At 46.5% G+C, this 14,775-nt stretch overlaps 1 protein-coding gene across 6 annotated transcripts in view; it reads right to left on the bottom strand.

The window, feature by feature from the left end:
* Positions 1-11,658, bottom strand: part of CNOT1 (CCR4-NOT transcription complex subunit 1) — a 108,068-nt gene extending 96,410 nt beyond the window's left edge. For 4 of the 6 annotated variants that reach the window (XM_050772860.1, XM_050772863.1, XM_050772859.1 and 1 more), the window contains exon 1: positions 11,500-11,609. The gene's annotated coding sequence lies outside the window, so the exon portion shown is untranslated. Of the gene's footprint in view, positions 1-11,499 lie in introns of all 6 variants that reach the window. The other 2 variants (XM_050772858.1, XM_050772861.1) reach the window with 2 other exon arrangements.
* Between the last annotated feature and the right edge of the window lie 3,117 nt (positions 11,659-14,775).

The raw sequence follows: 14,775 nt of genomic DNA, 5'->3' as shown, positions 1-14,775 counted from the left end.
TCTGCCTGCCACAGTCTCCTAAAGTGCTGGTCAGCCACAGCAGCGGGCCTGTATCCTTTGCTATTAAAAAAAAAAAAAATCATGGCCCTGGGCTGTCTGTCCTCCTAGTGAATTACCAAACCTGCAGGTGGACTTGGGGACTGCTCCCAACACTCTCGCCCAGCTAGTGGCAGAGATGAAATATCTTCTGGAGGTAAATGGGACCCAAATTGTGGATTTCCTGTCTAGCACATGGAGAATCCATTTAAGAATTTTGAATCTTATCACGAAAATGATCTGGGAAGCTATTTCTATTGGTTTGGGTCTGTTTTAGTTAACAGGGTGATGCAGAGATGGACTAGATGCTCACCAAACTGTTTCCTCTTCCTGGCTAAAAAATTAGAATACATTTCTCAGCTTCTCTTGTATTGGTTTGGCTGCAAGACTTAGTTCCTAACCCACAAAGTATACACCAAATACGGTATGTGGCACTTTCAGACCTAGCTCATAAAACCTCACTCATGATTCTCTCATTTTTCACTATCTGCTCGATGAATAAGCCCCAAGACCTAGAGGAGGAGGATGTCATGATATGACAGATGAAGGCAGAGTTCTTGAGTTATTGCACAGGATCCTCAATGAAACATCCTCAATGAAATTTGCACAAACATCCTCAATGAAAATTATTTGAGGAAGAAATACATTTTTACTCTGTTAAGCCGCCGTTATCTTGGATATGTTTTAGGCCTGTTTTGCCTAATAACAGACAAAATGGTCAAATGAACATTTTTTAGAAGTTACTCTTGATGATGAGAAATACCAAGAAAGGAAAGATAAGGTCACAGGAAAGCCATAAACATGGAAGGAAAAGAGAAGCTAATGTACTCAAGAAACAGCAGGCCAGACACAGTAGCTCACATCTCTAATCCCAGCGCTTTGGGAGGCCAAGAAGGGAGGACGGCTTGGGGCCAGGAGTTCAAGACCAGCCTAGGCAACATAGAATAACCCCATCTCTACTTTTTTTTTTTTTTTTAATTAGCAGGGTGCAGTGGCAAATGCCTGTAGCCCTAGCTACTAAAGAGGCTAAAGGGGGAGGACTGTTTGAGCCCAAGTGTCCGAGCTTGCAGTGAGCTATGATCAGGCCACTGTCCTCCAGCCTGGATGACAGAGCAAGACACTGACTACCAAAAAAATAAAAAATAAGAAATTGCAAGGACTCTTGTTTTTTTTGTTTGTTTTTTTTAGAGTCTCGCTCTGTTGCCCAGGCTGGAGTGCAGTGGCATGATGTCAGCTCACTGCAACCTCGCCTCCTGTGTTCAAGCAATTCTCTGCCTCAGCCTCCCAAGTAACTGGGATTATAGGCACCTGCCACCACTCCCGGCTAATTTTTATATTTTTAGTGGAGACAGGGTTTCAACATCTTGGCCAGGTTGGTCTTGAACTCCTGACCTAGTGATCCACCCGCCTCAGCCTCCCAAAGTACTGGGATTACAGGCGTGACCAACCGCGCCTAGCCGAGTTTTGCATTTTCATAGTGAGGCAATGAAAAATTCAAATCTTGTTTCCAGTCCTCCAAAAAATTGCTGGGGAAAAAACCTTATTTGCTTTGGTCACAACTAAGAAAACTCTATCCAAATAAAAGGTTGGGGGTAAAGATCGATCTCCCTAATCAATTCAAGGAATTTCCAAGATGTAAATAGTTAACTCTGTACAGACTACTAGAGTTAGTCATGATATTCTAAAATCCAATGCACAAATGAAACTAAAATCCTGACCTACATAATGAACCACCAATGATAGATCTATCTTTTCCTCTCAAATGTTACTTGCTCATTCAAGCAGTACGAAAAAAAGAAAAACCAAAGAGTATTGATTTCCAAGAATGCTATATTCTATCAATTTACCCACTGTAATAAATGAAGCACTATTCAATTACAGTTCAACTGTATGTATGCACTGGGGAAAGGGAGACTCCTTACTCACTATGAGACAGAAAACTTAAAAAGGCAGTGTAGGGTGCACATAGTGAAACTGGACAAGGATGGCAAAAAATCAATTTTGCTTAAGGAAATTAGGGACTTATAGATAGTACATCTGAGTTTGGACTAGAATGATAAAGTTTTGGTAGAGATGACATTCCAGATGTAAAAAGACAAAGACGCTGGGTGCGGTGGCTCACACCTGTAATCCCAACACTTTGGGAGGCCGAGGTAGGCAGATGACCTGAGGTCAGGGGTTCAGGACCAGCCTGGTCAAGATGATGAAACCAAAAATTAGCCAGGTGTGGCATGGCAGGCGCCTGTTATCCCAGCTACTCGGCAGGGGATAAGGCAGAAGAATCATTTGAACCCGGAAGGAGGTGGTTGTATGGCAGTGAACCAAGATCACAACACTACATTCCAGCCTGGGTGACGCAGCAAAGACTTCGTCTCATTTAAAGAAAAAAAAAAAAGGACAAAGATTTTTTGGGGACCACTGCTTAACAGTCTTTTCGCTATAACACAACACAGTAGTACCACAGGGAAGGAGGAATCAACACTTATAACTTCAGATGAAGGTATTAGAATGACTTCTGAACAAAGAAAGGATATTTTCTTTTTTTTTTTTTTTTTTTTTTTTTTTTTGAGACGGAGTCTTGCTCTGTGCCCCAGGCTGGAGTGCAGTGGCGCGATCTCGGCTCACTGCAAGCTCCGCCCCCCGGGGTTCACGCCATTCTCCTGCCTCAGCCTCCCGAGTAGCTGGGACTACAGGCGCCTGCCACCTCGCCCGGCTAATTTTCTTGTATTTTTAGTAGAGACGGGGTTTCACCGTGTTAGCCAGGATGGTCTCGATCTCCTGACCTCGTGATCCGCCCGTCTCGGCCTCCCAAAGTGCTAGGATTACAGGCTTGAGCCACCGCGCCCGGCCGAAAGGATATTTTCAAAGTAATAATTTAGGTGGAATCTTGGCAGAAATATAAAAAATTAACTGCATTCCTAGAATCTTTTACAATCAGACTATCCACATATTATTTTTGAAATAAACCCAAAAACCAATGATAAAGAAACTACAACGGAGGTTAGAAAGTTATTTCAAAAAAGACAAAAGAGCCTGAAACTAGACAAAAGGATAACTTTTTTTTTTTGAGACAGAGTCTGTCACCCAGGCTGGAGTGCAATAATAACGGCCCACTGCAGCCTCGACCCCCCCAGGCTCAGGTGATCCTCCCACCTCAGGTTTTGTATTTTTAGGAGATGGGGTTTCCCATCTCTAGGGTGGTTTGTCCAGGGTGGTCTGAAACTCCTGGGCTTAAGTGATTTGTACACCTCTGCCTCCCAAAAGTGTTAGTATTGCAGGTGTGAGCCACTGCGCTGGCCCAGCTAACTATTCTTTGTTTTTGTTTTTGTTTTTTTTTTAAGACAGAGTTTCGCTCTTGTTGCCCTAGCTGGAGTGCAATGGCGCAATCTCAGCTCACTGCAACCTCCATCTCCCGAGTTCAAGCAATTCTCCTGCCTCAGCCTCCCAAGTAGCTGGGACAACAGGCACGCACCACCATGCCCGGCTAATTTTTTGTATTTAGTAGAGATGGGGTTTCACCATGTTGGTCAGGCTCATCTCGAACTCCTGACCTCAGGTGATCCACCCGTCTTGGCCTCCCAAAGTGCTGGGATTACAGGCGTGAGCCACTGCGCCCAGCCTGTTTTTTTTGTTTTGTTTTGTTTTTTGAGACAGAGTTTTGCTGTTGTTGCCTAGGCTGGAGTGCAATGGCTCGATCTCGGCTCATCACAACCTCTACCTCCCAGGGTCAAGCGATTCTCCTGCCTCAGCCTCCTGAGTAGCTGGGATTACAGGCATGCGCCACCACGCCCAGCTAATTTTGTATTTTTAGTAGAGACGGGGTTTCTCCATGTTGGTCAGGCTGGTCTCAAAATACTGACCTCAGGTGATCTGCCCGCCTCAGCCTCCCAAAGTGTTAGGATTACAGGTGTGAGCCACCACGCCTGGCAACTATTCGTTAGCAAAACCAGGCCCTATATTTTGTCCAAATCCAGCCTATACAACACCAAGAGTGAATTCCAATGTAAACTAGAGACTTTGGATGATAATGATGTATCAGTGTAGGTTCATCAATTATAAGAAATGTATCACTCTAGTGGGGGGGGGGTGTTGATAATGGGGAAGGCAAAGCATGTATTGGGGCAGGAGATAATATGGGAAACCTCCGTACTTTCTGATCATTTTTACTGTGAACCCAAAACTGCTCTATAAAATAAAATAATCCAATTAAGAAAAAAAACCCAAAACCTAGAAGCTATAAATCTAAGAGAGCAAATGTTTAATTATCTGACTGGGAAACCGCCGAGTTCTGAACATAAAGCTTAAGAATATTAGAGGCTGGGCGCGGTGGCTCACGCCTGTAATCCCAGCACTTTGGGAGGCCAAGGCAGGCGGATCATCTAAGGTCAGGAGTTCGAGACCAGGCTGACCAATATGGCGAAACCATGTCTCTACCAAAAACACAAAAATTAGCTGGGTGTAGTGGTGGGCACCCATAATCCCACCTACTCAGAAGGCTGAGGCAAAAGAATCGCTTGAACCTGGGAGCAGGAGGTTGCAGTGAGCCGAGATCGTGCCACTGCACTCCAGCCTGGGGAATACAGCAAGACTCTGCCTCCAAAAAAAGAAAAGAAAAGAAAAGAAAATACTTTAATCTCACTTTTATATTTCAAATAATTAGTTCAACATTACTGTAATATTGTGAGATATACATTTGGTCTTCATCCCATTTCCTGGCATACAACTTCTAAGATCCTTAGAATGGTAAATTTCTTTTTGTATGCTGAGTTGACTGATAGCTTGGCAACTTCTAGGTAGTTTTTGCATGGGTGCTGGTCACCTGAAAGACCAAGGCAAGATTAGAGGGTTAGGACTTTTAGCCCCACCTCCTCCAAACTCCAGGGAGGGGAAACGTGCTAAAGATTAAGGTGACCACCAAAGGCCAATGATTTAATCAATTGTGCCTATGTAATGAAGCCTCCATAAAAGTCCATAAATGACTGGGTTCAGAGAGCTTCCAGATAGTTGAGGCATAGTGTAGCCAGGGGAGGGCATGGAAGCTCCACAGCTCTTACTTCTATGCACCTCCTCATCCATATCCTTTATAATAAACCCAAACCTACGTGTTGGCCAGGTACAGTGCTGGCTCACGTCTGTAATCCTAGCACTTTGGGAGGCTGAGGTGGATCAATCACTTGAGGTCAAGAATTCGAGACCAGCCTGGCAAACATGATGAAACCCCGTCTCTATCAAAAATATAAAAAATTAGCCAGGTGTGGTGGCGCATGCCCATAATCCCAGCTACTTGGGAGGCCGAGGCAGGAGAATTGCTTGAACCAGAGTGGCAGAGGTTGCAGTGAGCCTAGATCGTGCCATTGCACTCCAGCCTGGGTGACAGAGCCAAGACTCCGGCTCAAAAAAAAAAAAAAAAACAAAAAAACAAAAAACCTAAGTATTTCCCAGAGTTCTAAATTATATAAGCCACTCTAGCAAGTTAATTGAACAAAAGAAGGAGTACTTAGGAACTCAATTTACAGTCAGTTGGTCAGAAACACAGGTAAAACAACCTGGGGCTTGAGATTAGCATTGGAAGTGGGGGGCTGTCTATGGGACTTGAGCCTTCAACCTGTGGGATCTGATGCTCTCTTCAGGTACACCATGTCAGAATCATACTGAATTAGAGGATACCCATGTGGTGTCCATTGCTGAATAGCTTGTTTGATGTGCAGGGGAAAACCCCACACATCTGGTGTTGTGAGAATATATTGGAAGAAAAAGTTTATATCTATATTCTCAGAATCAACAAAAAATTATCCTACACGGTTGAACATCGTATTCAACATTTTAGGAATTTCTCTGTAACAACTGTAACACAATTAAGCAACAGGTATCCTGGAGGTTAATGCTGTGTTTTCCAGAATTAAAGACATAAATGCATTTCTTAAATATATGCACTACATTCCTTTAAATCACTGCCAGGTGTGGTGGCTAATGCCTGTAATCCCAGCACTTTGGGAGGCCGAGGTGAGTGGATCACAATGTCAGGAGTTTGAGACCAGCCTGACCAACGTGGTGAACCACATCTCTACCAAAAATACAAAAATTACCGGGCCATGGCAAGGCACAGTGGCTCAAGCCTGTAATCCCAGCACTTTGGGAGGCCGAGACAGGCGGATCATGAGGTCAGGAGATCGAGACCATCCTGGCTAACACAGTGAAACCCCGTCTCTACTAAAAAATGCAAAAAACTAGCTGGGCGAGGTGGCGGGCGCCTGTAGTCCCAGCTACTCGGGAGGCTGAGGCAGGAGAATGGCGCAAACCCGGGAGGCGGAGCTTGCAGTGAGCTGAGATCCAGCCACTGCACTCCAGCCTGGGCGACAGAGCAAGACTCCGTCTCAAAAAAAAAAAAAAAAAAAAAAAATTACCTGGCCGTGATGGCACACGCCTATAATCCCAGCTACTCAGGAGGCTGAGGGAGGAGAATCACTTGAACCCGGGAGGCAGAGGTTGCAGTGAGCCAAGATCACACCACTGCAGTCCAGCCTGGGCAACAGACCAAGACTCCACATTAACACACAAACAAACAAAAAACTCAACAAAGGGCTTCATATTAAGTCTACACCTCTAATTACTGCCTTCTCAAACTATGCTTTCCAGTGAACAATGCTTTATTTGGTTTGCTACATTCTTGCAAATTTGAGTGAAAAGTACACTTTAAAAAAAAAAAGTATCATAGGCCAGCATGGTGGCTCACATCTGTAATCACAGCACTCTGGGAGGTCTTGGTGGACATATCGCTTGAGGCCAGGAGTTTCAGACTCGCCTGGAAAACACGGTGAAACCTCATCTCTAACAAAAAAAATACAAAAATTAGGCCAGGCGCGGTGGCTCACACCTGTAATCCCAGAATTTTGGGAAGCTGAGGCAAGTAGGTCACTTGAGGTCAGGAGTTCAAGACCAGACCAGCCAACATGGTAAAACCCCATCTCTACTAAAACTACAGGCCAGTGCAGTGGCTCATGCCTGTAATCCCAGCACTTTGGGAGGCTGAGGCAGGTGGATCATCTGAGGTCAGGAGTTTGAGACCACCCTGACTAACATGGTGAAACCCTGTCTCTACTAAATACAAAAAATTAGCCGGGCACGGTGGCGTGCGCCTGTAATCCCAGCTACTCGGGAGGCTGAGGCAGGAGAATTGCTTGAATCCAGGAGCCAGAGGTTGCATTGAGCAGAAATCACACCACTGAACTCCAGCCTGGGCAACAAGAGCAAAACCCTGTTTTAAAAAAACATATATATATAATTAGCCAGGCATGATGGCGCGCACCTGTAATCCCAGCTACTTGGGAAGCTGAGGCAGGAGAATCACTTGAACCCGAGAGGCAGAAGTTGCAGCAAGCCAAGACCGCACCACTGCACTCCAGCCTGGGGGAGAAGAGCAAAACACTATCTCAAAAAGAAAGAAAAAAATTTTTGACACGTGTAGTAGCATGCACCTGTAGTCCCAGCTACTCAGGGGCTGAGGTGGGAGAATCACCTGAGACCAGAATACCAAGGCTGCAGTGGGCAGTGATTGTGCCGCTGCACTCCAGCCTAGGCATTGAAGTGAAATCCTGTCTCAGAAAAAAAAAAAAAAACTATTGTATACACTGGGGGGCAGGTTTTGAGCCCCTTTTAACTTTCAAAGATTCATCTTTAAAATTGTGAGCAAACAGAAAAGGAATTGCTAGATTCTTCTATATATAGAGTCACTCAATGGGATGCCATTTTGAAACTTCACAGCAGGAAGTTTAGTTTGGTCAGAGGGTCATTAAAGAAATGTCTCAGTTAATATATACGGCTTGAAAGTCTTTTTTTTAATAAAAGTATATACCAAGTTCATGCTGGGCGCTATGGCTCACGCCTGTAATCCCAGCATTTTGGGGGACCAAGGCAGGTGGATCCCCTGAGGTCAGGAGTTCGAGATCAGCCTGGCCAACACGTTGAAACCTCTTCTCTACTAAAAATACAAAAACTAGCTGGCCGTGGTGATGGGTGCCTGTAATCCAGCTACTCAGGAGGCCAAAACAGGAGAATTGCTTGAACCTGGGAGGTGAGGGTTGCAATGAACAAAGATCCCACATTGCACTCCAGCCTGGACAACAGAGCGAGACTGCGTCTCCAAAAAAAAAAAAGATATACCAAGTTCATAAAATACAGCATTTCAAAATGGCAGACTACTCTTTTTGTTAATCTGGGACAAAATATTCATAATAAATATTTTGCAAAAACTTAATTTTTTAAAATTTAATTTTTTTTTGTAAAGAAAGGGTCTCACTATATTGCCCAGGCTGGTCTCTAACTCCTAGTCTCAAGCATCCTCCTCCCTCATCCTCCCAAAAAGCTAGGATACAGGCTTGAGCCACTTGCCTGGGCCAAAAAAATTAGTCTCAAAATATGACAGCATTCAATAATCAGAATTATTGTGGACAAATTCCACTCTCTGGCATTGGGTATCGAAGACCTGTTACTTCATAGAAAGAAATAATTAAGTTCATAAATTTAAACTGGTTAAAAAGAAAGCTTCTTGGTTGGGCGCAGTGGCTCGTATCTGTAATCCCAGCACTTTGGGAGGGTGAGGCGGGCGGTTCACGAGGTTAAGAGTTCGAGACCATCCTGGCCAACATGGTGAAACCCCATCTCTATTAAAATACAAAAATCAGCTGGGCATGGTGGCAGGCGCCAGTAGTCCCAGCTACTCAGGGGGCCAAGTCAGGAGAATTGCTTGAACCCTGGAGGCAGAGGTTGCAGTGAACCGAGATTGCGCACCACTGCACTCCAGCCTAGCGACAGAGCGAGGCTCCATCTTAAAAAAAAAGTTTATCATAAACAGATCAGAATCTATCCAAAAACATACTCAGAAAAAGTAAAATGCAACATAATTTGAAATCAGACTTTAAAGCATGTTTTGAAAAGATGGCAAGCATTTCCATTTGTTTTCATAGTTTTTTTTAATGACTTGACTCCAAATAAGGATGTCTTATTACTTAGCTTGACAACATTTATTTATTTATTTATTTATTATTTTTTTTTTTTTTTTGAGACAGAGTCTCGCTCTGTCGCCCGGGCTGGAGTGCAGTGGCCAGATCTCAGCTCACTGCAAGCTCCGCCTCCCGGGTTCCCGCCATTCTCCTGCCTCAGCCTCCCGAGTAGCTGGGACCACAGGCGCCGCCACCTCACCCGGCTAATTTTTTGTGTTTTTAGTAGAGACGGGGTTTCACCGTGTTAGCGATGGTCTCGATCTCCTGACCTTGTGATCCGCCCGTCTCGGCCTCCCAAAGTGCTGGGATTACAGGCTTGAGCCACCGCGCCCGGCCGACAACATTTATATTAAAGAGACTAGGATCTAAACCCCCAGGAGAAATTTAGAAACCAGAAAAAAAGAAAATGAACCCAGGGTGGTAAGCTGGGAACCAAAAAGAACGTATTTCAATTCTTTTCCACCATAATGCCACAAAACTGTACCTTAAAACTTCTAAGATTACAATCTTAGGTAAGAAAAGGAAATATTTTCAGTTACAAATAGACATGTCTTTGTGCCTTGATTCTAGACGTTGTTTTTTTTTTTTTTGAGACAAAGTCTCCCTGTCCCCCAGGCTGGAGTGCAGTGGCTCTGTCTCGGCTCACTGCAACCTCCACCTCCCGGGTTCAAGCGATTCTCCCGCCTCAGCCTCCCAAGTAGCTGGGATTACAGGCACCTGCCACCACACCCGACTAATTTTTGTATTTCTAGTAGAGACGAGGTTTCACCATGTTGGCCAGGCTGGTCTCGAACTCCTGACCTCTGGTGATTCACCCACCTCGGCATCCATAAGTACTGGGACTACAGGCGTGAACCATCGCACCCAGTCGATTCTAGACTTGTTTCCACTATGACTTGGGGGACTCACACTTGTTGAAAAGGGATCAACTGCCCAAACTAGTTTTATCAACATGCTACCATTTCACTGAAAACACAGCTAGTCACCTAAAACCATGTATCATCAATGCACGTTCTCCTTAGACAAGGTAACAATTTGCAGTGTCCTAAGACATAATTATTTAAACTGTTACCACATGTCTTCTTAATAGCTAAAATACTCTGCTGCCAATCTCTAAAAGGGCCAACCTGGACCACAGACCACTTAAGTATTAAACCCACGTACCCATACAAAAAAATTGTTCTTAATCTGTTTCATCTTCTTCCTAATATTTTACTTGCCCTCCCTCTTTGTTTTAATACATATATTCCCTATTCCTATCAAGGAGGCTGTCATAAGGAAAACTTTCGGCATTTTTTCAAACAGTATAATTATATTCACTCAACTATTGACTTTAAAAAAAACCCAAGTAGTCACAGGCGATCGAATTGTAGAGAAATCGGCAGGGTAGGTTAAGCATTGTTGCTCAGTTTTCAGGAAGAAAACAGACCTTAATTGATTAGAGTCCTAAGAAATGGGACATTTGATTGAAGTAACTTCATGGGAAAAGTTTGTCATAAAGTTTATTTTAAATACAACATTTTCAAACACACAGATGTCAAGCATTCTTTTTTAATCTACAAAGCTTACTCCTCGTGGAGTTAGTATCGGTGAGCCCTCTTGGGTAAATTCTGCAGAGGAGGTGGTACTGAAAAAGTATTATTTGTGTTTGGCCTTAAGTACCTCTACAAGATCTGCAGTGGATCTCATCAGCCTTGAGGCCTACAAGTGTTCAGCTCACTAGCAGGACACTTGTCCTGGGTGAGCAGGGCCGCCACTACTGCAGACACCGGACCGAGTAGGTGGGGGCCGACTTCAAAGAAAGTGTGAGCGCCCAGGCGCGCGAGTGGAACAAAACCTGTAGCAAGTAATAAGGAAGTGCTCGCTCCCGCCCGCCCTTCCCATCCGGGGACACCCGAAACCTGGGGGGCTTTGACAACGTGCTGGGGGCGTCAGAGGGGGAGAGTGGCAGCTCCGAGTACACGGAGAAGAACTGGAAACGTGCAAAAACTCCAAACACGGTGCCCCTCGCCCGAAGCGCTAGGCCTCGGGAGCCGATGCCCACTGCAACCATCCGGGAGCAGAGACAGACAGAGGAGTTGAGGAGCTCGTGGAGGTCTCAGGAGGGTGCAACCCGCGCGAAGCCAGGCCCAGCGACACGAACTGCCGCCACTGCCGCCCCCTGAGCCTCCAGGCCCGGGACAGAGACCACCCCGGGTCTCACCCCGAGCTCTGCTCTCCGCTCCCTGGAGCCTTCTGGCTGGCCTCTAATTTTCAGAGCGCGAAGCCTCCGAGAGCCGTGCGGAGAAGAGTCCGCCCTCTCCCGCCTCGTCCCAATTCCCCGTCCCGGCTGCCTCACTCCCTGGAGCTCCGGGAAACGCTTCCAGTGGCCCCAGGTCCACCCCTATTCCTCTTCCCACCGAAACTCGCGTTCCCAAGCTGTCACCGCCACCCTACCGTAGCCCCTGACGCCAGCCCGCCTCACCTCAGGCGGCTCCGGCAGCGCTGGACACAGGAAACTCCTGGGTCCCCGACTCCGGCTCTCCTCGACCCCCTCTTCGGTTAACTCCGCTTGTTTCTCTACAAAATGGCGCCGGAGGTCGCGCGCTCACGTCGCGGCCTTTCCCCTCCCCGTTCCCATTTCATCATTCGCTGCCCGCCCGAGGAGGGATGGCCCCAGTGCCAGCCAATGGCCGCGCCCCGCCTGTGGCTCCTAGCCAATCACCGACAGGTGCCCGCGGATTTAAACCAATCACACTCTATCACTTGCAGAAGTCGAGGGAGAAACCAGGCTCCTGCTAGCAACTACCAATCCGGACTCTTACTTCGCGGACTTTGGCCAATTGCCGCTCACCAGGCCCAGGGCACCAGAGTCAGAGCCCTCGCGCCTGCGCTCGAGGCGAGGGCCAATAAGGAGACGCTGGTAACTTCGATTTGGGGCTTCACGTACTTCCCACCTGCCCTCGAGGGCTGCAACCAGTGGGACTTGGCATTGCCTTTGAGGAACAATAAATTATGGAAGGGGTCCATAACTCCTCGCCACCCTGCGCGGGAACTACTTTGAATTACAGTGAAACAGCCTTCCTCCACTTTCCTTCCTCTTTCGAAATGTCACGATCCAGCAGACTTCGGGGATTCCCAACCGAAACATTCCCCTCCCCTAGTGTCCCTTTGGCGGGGAACGCCAGCCAGAAAGCAAGCCAGGTTGCAACTAGAGTTGGGGCGCTTTGCATCCTGGGATGTGTAGTCGCGCTCCCCTACCCCGTTCCCATCTCAGAAGTAATGCGACTTCTTCCGTCACTGGCTGCGACCTAGAAGGAGCAGTGCATGCTGGGGGATGTAGTCACCCAGGTGGCCACCTTGTCCTCGCTTGCTTCGCGTTGGTCAAGGGAACTTTGTTTTAGTTCTGCCTATTGAAGAAAGGACACCTTCCAGAGACGCCTTCCAGAGACGTAGGAGACGCAAGTTCTCTTACTGGCTTAAGTCCTAGAAGCCTTCTAAGAAAGGATACCCATGTCCTTCGCTCTCAAGAGAAAAAGCATAGAGACATATTTTGCTTTGGTTTGTTTCTTATCTATGATAGTTGGTAAGATTTTATACTCACCTGTACCCCAAAGAGAAAGGATTGGGAAGGAAGTGTTGACTGGTTAGCTGTATTACCTTTTGAAATTAAGTCCGGGCACGGTGGCTCACGCTTGTAATCCCAGCACTTTGGGAGGCTGAAGCGGGTGGATCACGAGGTCAGGAGATCGAGACCATCCTGGCTAACAACGGTGAAACCCCATCTCTACTAAAATGCAAAAAAAAAAATAGCCGGGCGTGGTGGCTCAGGCCTGTAATCCCAGCTACTTAGGAGGCGAGGCAGGAGAATCGCTTGAACCCGGGAGGCGTGGCTTGCAATGAGCAGAGATCGCGCCACTGCACTCCAGCCTGAGCAACAGAACGAGACTCTATCTCAAAAAAAAAAAAAAAAAAAAAAAAAAAAAAAAAAAAAAAAAAGGCCAAGCGCGGTGGCTCGCGCCTGTAATCCCAGCACTTTGGGAGGCCGAGACGGGCGGAACATGAGGTCAGGAGATCGATACCATCCCGGCTAACACGGTGAAACCCCGTCTCTACTAAAAATACAGAAAAATTAGCCGGGCGTAGTGGCGGGCGCCTGTAGTCCCAGCTACTCGGGAGGCTGAGGCAGGAGGATGGTGTGAACCCTGGAGGGGGAGGTTGCAGTGAGCCGAGATTGTGCCACTGCACTTCAGCCTGGGCGACTGAGCGAGACTCCATCTCCAGAAAAAAAAAAAGAAAGAAAGAAAAAGAAATTCAGACCTATCCCTCTGCTCACCCCTGTCCTCAGGCTAGGCTCAGTAGGTGGTCTCCTGGCCATCTGTCTCATATTACCTCTGGTGCCCAAAAAAAGACTTCAAAAAAATTATGGTAAGAAACACATGGCCGGGCGCGGTGGCTCAAGCCTGTAATCCCAGCACTTTGGGAGGCCGAGACGGGTGGATCACGAGGTCAGAAGATCGAGACTATCCTGGCTAACATGGTGAAACCCCGTCTCTACTAAAAATACAAAAAACTAGCCGGGCGTGGTGGCGGGCGCCTGTAGTCTCAGCTACTTGGGAGGCTGAGGCGGGAGAATGGCGTGAACCCGGGAGGCGGAGCTTGCAGTGAGCCGAGATCACGCCACTGCACTCCAGCCTGGGAGACACAGCGAGACTCCGTCTCAAAAAAAAAAAAAAAAAAAAAAAAAAAAAAAAGAAACACATGAAATTTACCATCTTAATCATTTTTAAGTGTAGAATACGGTAGTATTAACTATATGCATATTGTTGTACAACAGATCTCTAGAACTTTTTCATCTTGCAGAACTGAAACTGTATCTGTTGTTTAACACCTTCCATTTCCCCCTCCCCCTAGTCCCTGGCAATCACCATTCTTCTTTATGTTTCTGAGTTTGATTACTTTAGATACCTCATATAAGTGAAATCATGCAGTATTTGTTTTTTTGTGACTGGCCTATTTAACTGAACATAATGTCCTAAAAATAGATCTTTTCTTTTTTTTTTTTTTTTTTTTTTTTTTGAGATGGAGTTTTGCTCTTGTTGCCCAGGCTGGAGTGCATGGTGCAATCTCAGCTCACTGCAACCTCCGCCTCCCTGGTTCAAGTGAGACTCTGCCTTAGCCTCCCAAGTAGCTGAGATTGCAGGCACGTGCCACCACACCCAGCTAGTTTTTGTACTTTTAGTAGAGACGGGGTTTCACCATCTTGGTCAGGCTGGTCTTGAACTCCTGACCTCAGGTAATCCACCTCAGCCTCCCAAAGTGCTGGGATTACAGGCATGAGCCACCAAGCCCAGCCTAAAAATACTTTTCGACATGTACCTTTCCTTAGTTGGAGGCCAGGTCTTTCAGCATACATTTACTGAGTCCCTCGTGTTTTCAAGCAACCGTGCAAGAGCCAGAACTGTGCAAGAGCCAGGGACCCCACCTATAGTAAGAAAAAGGATCGCTTCAGTCTTGTTCATAGCTGTATTCTCAGCACCTAGCATTGTGCCTGGCACATGGTAGGCATATGTGCAAATAAGCCTTGCAGGGTACTAAAGGGAGAAATCGACTTACAACATTGTATTCTTAGAAGTAAAAGGTCCCCTAAACAGAACAAGGACGAGGAATAAGGCCCTTCCCTGCCCTGTTGCTAGTAAAAGTTGCCAAAACCCCTATGTATAGCAGCATTTTGGCCGAGTTTATCAAAAGTGAAAACGCC

Source organism: Macaca thibetana, chromosome 20, assembly GCF_024542745.1.
Source record: "Macaca thibetana thibetana isolate TM-01 chromosome 20, ASM2454274v1, whole genome shotgun sequence".
Taxonomy (NCBI): Eukaryota; Metazoa; Chordata; class Mammalia; order Primates; family Cercopithecidae; genus Macaca; species Macaca thibetana.
This window is presented reverse-complemented; position numbering and strand designations above follow the sequence as displayed.